Here is a 6148-nt window from a genome sequence, read left to right as displayed (position 1 = left end):
ATTTCCAATTAGATTGATGCATTTCGGTTTTGACTGGAATTGCAATTGTCATTTCTCAACTCAAATTCTATCCTTGATTCATTTTTCAACAAGTTTGTGGCAATGCATACTGGGATTCCCTTCAGAGCAGGTGGACGGCTGCCCAGCAGGACACTGAGTCCAGATAAAAACTGCACTCTCACTAAACACAATCAATGAGTCCAATCAAACCCATCGAAACACACTGACTCACACAGTCACTGACCGGACACGACAGCAGCACTACCCTGAGGCAAGGCTACTGCGATACCACAATATGAAGAGGTGAAACCAACCACAAATAATCACATTCACATAATTACAGTCACATTTATCTATCTAACATAGGGCTGCAGGATAAATCGAAATGGAATCGAAATCGCGATTCGACAGAAGCTGCGATTGTCATGCGTATCTTTCATTGAAGCACGGTTCTGTGATCAGCAGTAAATCTCCATCCAAAGGCCAGAGGGCGCTCTCGCGCTGAAACTCCAAATACACCTCGCAGAAGAAACCCAGAAAACGCTGCAGCTGAATAAACAGAAGATTCAACTGCTTTCATTGATTCAACGTGACTAATAAACGCACGACTACGGCAATATACGGTTTATCCGAGTTCTTATTATCATTTTCATTAAAATAAAGTATATTTATAATGCAATGCCTTTATCACTGCTTAAATACTATGAAATATGTTGCGTGCCTTATTCTGTGTAAGAAGCCACATCATCTCACAGAAGGATTTATTTCAAACACTCGACTGATGTTATGAAGTGAGTTTGGAGTAAAAATATGTTATTAAATGTGGTATTTTCACATGCTTTCAGATGGAGCAGCATTTACTACACAGAGCCGTAGTTCACTGAGAAGCTATGCAAACAGCTGTCATTATCGCGAACGATTTCTTCAGAATCGCGCAATAAAATCATCTGCGATTTTTTTTTGCGTAACTTGTCAGTGAACTACGGCTATGTGTAGTAAATTCTGCTCCATCTGAAAACACGTGATGATGATTTCCTGCTGATTACAGAACCCGCATTACTATCAAAATGTGCATGACAATCGCATTCGAGTAATCGTGCAGCCCTAATCTAACATATCTACTATTAAACATGAATCTTACATAAGAAACTTCACATGAAATGCATGACGAAAATATGTGCAATATAATCACAACAAAAGGTTTCAACCTTTGTAGAGAACTCCATAATTATGAGGTTACCTTTTTGTAGAGCACAACAATATTAGTCACTTATGAGGTTACCTTTCAGTTAAAATGCTGCCTGAGAAGACAACTGCCTATCTAGCCAGTAGACAGCACGGCAACTCACTAGGTTTTGGAACGGAGCCAATGTGTTGAACTTTTGAGAATGAATCCCACTGTTTGATTGAGGAACGCGACCTCTGGATCAGTAGCTCGAGTCTAGTTTAGTCTGCAGCCTAGTTGATGTGATTCCATTACACTTGCTGCTGCTCATTTCAGTCCTGTAACAATTTAAACAGACATGATGAAATACAAAGAGAGAGAGACCTTTATACAGAGCCAAACTCGCTACCAAACAGCCTCATGACTCAAGGGTTTTTATTTGGCGTATGTTATTGGTTCTCTGGAATTCTTATTTTGTTGCCCCTAACGGTGCTATAAAGCAATAATACACTCGAGGCCATGCGTTACAGTGAATTTATTTGATGTAAGGGGTCTAAATACTATACCCTTAAGTCTTCGACTATGGTAAATATCACTAAAACACTCAGCCTTGAGTGGTTTATTATTTTGATGGCAACATCAATGTAATAAAAGACCATTTATAATAATAATAACGTCACAATAAACACTTCTTGTACTAAGTACTATAGTCTGTTACTGTTGCTAAGCAACATTACATTGGGTGGCAGATTAGAATGCAGTTCCTCCAATCAGAATTCAGTGTTATTTTAGTATCAATTAGAAATTATAATAGTTTTTATTATTAGTTTGAATTATTTTATATATTTAAAAAATGTTACATTGAATTTATTGTTATATTTTCTTTTTACTCAAACTTATTTTATTTTTTTATGTCTATAGATATTTTAGTGCATCTGAACTAAATAAACATAAGATAAAAAGTTGTTTCTCATTTATTTTAGTTAACATTTAAGTAACAAAACAATGTTTTTTATGGTTTTCTTTTTAGTTGACTATAATAACCCTGTCAGAATTTAGAGTCAAAACATCTGTTTATACAATCTAAAAAATGCTGGGTTGTTTCAACCCAATGTTGGGTCAAATATGGACTAACCCAACTGTTGGGTTAAATTTTGGTTACATTTTTAAATGAGCTTTTTAACCCAACAGCTGGGTTAGTCCATATTTGACCCAACATTGGGTTGAAACAACCCAGCATTTTTTAGAGTGTAATATACAACTGACAGCTATGCTCATCATAAACATCTGGAAGTGTTTGATGACGATACAGGAATAGAAAAGGCTACTGGAAATTGTTTGAAACTATACAAAAAAGTCACGATAAATTGAAGAAAAGATCCCTGTGATATAAACGGCCATGGAATGACACAAGAAACGACTACCGAAAACGTCCTTAAAAAATCCTCTACCGATTGCGTATGTTTGTATATGAAGTTATCATGATCTTCTAATCTAGAAAACATTTGCAAAAAAACCTATCTGTCCTGTAGTGCACGAGGTTGTGTTTTTGCTTTCCAGACATATTTCTTATTAAACACTACTGGATTTATATGTGCTTATCTACACAACAAGAACAAAGCAGGTTAAATCACTGCGTCTTATTTCAATTCATATTCGCCCAGCTTTGCAACTCCCAAACAGGCTGTTCAATAGAGAATGAAACACTTCAATGACCTTTCAGACATTTTGGGTGGAGCGGAGAGGCAAGTCCTAGCCGGTCACGGGGCGTTTGGCATTTGTCAGGGAGTAATTTCATGTCTGTCACGAAAAAGGTGATCACTTTGGTATATTTCAACATGCCTGGTTTCAGTCAAGCAGAAATAGGCAACAGTGCATGCAGACTGTAATGAAACTCAGTGTGGGGTTTAACAAGGATGCGTTGGTTTAGTAATCACAAGTGAACTTTGGTCTGTGTGTAATATTCATCCTCACAAACATGCAATAGAAATTCCAGAGCCAAAACATCATTTTATGACCAATGCCGTGTTGAGATTAGAGGGACATTCACTAAACTTTAGACTCAGAGACATGCAGACCTGTGAAGATCTCACAGACTCATTGTCCGTATAGGCAAAGTGTGCAATTCCTATTCAACTAGTGGCAGCAAACGGAAATGCAATGGACCCTTTTACACATTATGTACATTTATAACACTATACTTGCGTAATATTACTTTGACAATCAATTACAGAAAACAAGTGAAGTCTAATACAATGGCTGAGGGAGTGACAGCAAATTTAACATCTTTCTCTCTTCTGACCAATGTCTCAATCTCTCAATATTTTTTTTCTCCTTTTCAAAGATTAAACAATATGATCAAATATTATACATGTTGTAGTTTCCGTTCACCACTATAGATTTGCCAACTGTGATGACATCCGCTTCTGAAAACCAGGGAAATGAGAAAAGACTCAATAACAGTTAATCAGACCTGTTTGATAACAGTCATTATTTTTGCAATTCTGTTTAGTGCCACTAGTGGTGTGGAAATTACACACATCCGGCCAGATTGAACACCTTGCACGATCACAAACCCTTTTTTGGCGTTAAAAATCTACTGTCAGGAACTAAAGACACACAGTAATAAATTACTGTGGAAACGTATGTTTGCGGCTGAGCTTATTGCTTATGCATTTGTAGGAGTTTCACTTTTGGACACATAACATTTATGGGAGGAGAGTATTTAAATAAATCATGCAACATGATTACTAAAGTTTGCGGTAGTCAATTTATTGGTATTTGTGCCATTATTTAACACACAAAAAAGCATACATTAACCCATTTTGTGCTTGACATGTTTACGATAGTTGCTAATTTGTGCTACTCTTGGTAGATTGCATTGGTCCTGGCCCTTACTATAACTAAGCCACTTATGACAATTAAGCCTTAACCTAACCAATACCTTTTGGAATTAAAGATTAAAACATTATGAAATTTTAGACACTGGAAATGGAAGGTCATGTCAAAATGTGAAGCAAACTGCATTGTGGGACATTTTTCCACACACATTCTGGCAATACTGATGCACACTGAGCATAGTATACATACTACAGTACTTGTAAAAGCGAAACGGTAGAATGCAATACCAAACACAACTAATTAGATCGACCCCAACCACAAACCTGCTCTCTAAAACCCCGCCCTCCAAAAATGTCAGCTAATTGGATAGCTCCAAGGCGGTGGGCATTTCTGATTGGCTAAAAAAAAAAAAAGTGTAGGCCACTACTGACTTTTTTAGCACTGTTTCCAGTCTAGTACCGTCAAAGACACAGATGTGACAACTGTTCACTGATACCGGTCAGGTTGTAGGAGTCATTTACACAAGCTATATAGTAATAGACACTGGCAGTTTGCTTTAAATTCATCTTAGTTCCTGAAATCCATATGGTATGTATTGGACGGCTACCCTGCTTTCTAGATATTTGGCTTCACAAATGTTACCAAACAAGTATAGAAAGGGGGAGGAGAGCTCAAGAGTTCAGTCGATCTCTTTCTCCACTTGACTTGCTCAAATAAATGCCGTTTATGGGTCGGTCACACCTCTGGGGTCTGAAGGCCAGTGACTGTGACTATATATATATATATATGTGTGTGTGATTCATTTGTGTGTGAGAGTGTTTGCTGAAGGGGCTCTGGTGGGTTAATAATTAATTATTTTTCCAATCAAACTTTGACCTTCCTTTCTCAAACTCTCCCTAAAAGCCTTCTGTCACACCAAATCAGTCAAGCTTGTCTTTGCCCCAAAAGACACACACCCAAAAACCTCATTCAACCCCAGAGCATTCCTCAATATTCCTTATTATAATTCATGTGTATGAAACACTAGAACACTCACTATCACTCAGGTTTTACATAGAAACACCGCAGAGTTCATTCAAAACGAGAACGCGCCTCATACTTTCCTTTTTTATTTTTTTATTATTCTTTTTAGCTTATCTTTCCTCTCCAGAGCAGCAGATAAACTCCAGAAACACCATTTCGGCAGCTATTTTAAGCTCCCGTGCTGTGATATCTAGCTACTGCCATTTTAAACCCGGATGTCTGCTGTAACTAGGAGTCTGGATGTCGCGTTGAGAAAGAACAGAGGAAAGAAGGCAGCGGCGGCGAATGAAACTCGCTCTAGTAAAACAGGTTCAGCCGTTACAATGTATCACTCACGCACACACGCGCGCGCAACACTGTAACATTCGAATCCCGCGAAACATGCTAACATTCGAAGCGTGCCGCCGTTCTAAGCGCGTATAAAAGCAATCAGAATAAAACGCGTTATACGCGCAAATATCTCATTTTACAGGCCCCTGCGGCGGCCCCCGGGCTTTCAGAAGCTCTTACCTTCCGCTGCTGTTTCTCCCAGGCCGGGTCCAGCAGTAGGTCCCGGTCCCAGTCGTTCTCCTGCTCCATGTAGATCTGCTGTCCGCCCGCTGAATATAAGGATTGATTATTCGCCGCGTGATAATCTACCATATCAGAAACCTGAGGCCACTGGATAGACTCTTCCTCAACTAAAAGTAAAGGAAAACAGCCTGCAGTAATCGCTCTCGAAGCCTTTGTTGCTCGGTATGAAGTATCCGCTGCGTGGACTGACAGTATCCCCGCCGAGAGTGCGTTCCTCCACCCGTCTGACAAAAATGGAGTAGGAGACGCGCCGCTCCCACTGAGGAGGAGGTAGTAGGCCCGGGAAACTCATGAATATTTAAATCCAGGCTTTACTTATTCAGAAGATATCCGATCTTGGCTCTTCCCACGAAGCGGATGGGCTTCTGCCATTGGCTAATCTCGTCAGGGGGTTGTATTTTTAGATTCTAAATGTGAATTTGTCAGTGGGATTCAGAAGTTTTATGATTAATATCTAATCCCAAAAAAGTATATATATATATATATATATATATATATATATATATATATATATATATATATATATATATATATATATATATATAT

The 6148-nt window shown here is 38.5% G+C and overlaps 1 long non-coding RNA gene across 1 annotated transcript in view; it reads right to left on the bottom strand.

Moving 5' to 3' along the window:
* Window positions 1–5813: 5813 nt before the first annotated feature.
* LOC107558857 (uncharacterized) overlaps window positions 5814–6148 on the bottom strand; it is a 6161-nt gene continuing 5826 nt past the window's right edge. Inside the window, exon 3 of the long non-coding RNA XR_001605530.1 lies at window positions 5814–5826. This is a non-coding gene — a long non-coding RNA (uncharacterized lncRNA). The remainder of the gene's footprint in view (window positions 5827–6148) is intronic.

This window comes from Sinocyclocheilus grahami, unplaced genomic scaffold (assembly GCF_001515645.1).
Source record: "Sinocyclocheilus grahami isolate Dianchi unplaced genomic scaffold, SAMN03320097.WGS_v1.1 scaffold661.1, whole genome shotgun sequence".
In the NCBI taxonomy this organism is placed as follows: domain Eukaryota; kingdom Metazoa; phylum Chordata; class Actinopteri; order Cypriniformes; family Cyprinidae; genus Sinocyclocheilus; species Sinocyclocheilus grahami.
This window is presented reverse-complemented; position numbering and strand designations above follow the sequence as displayed.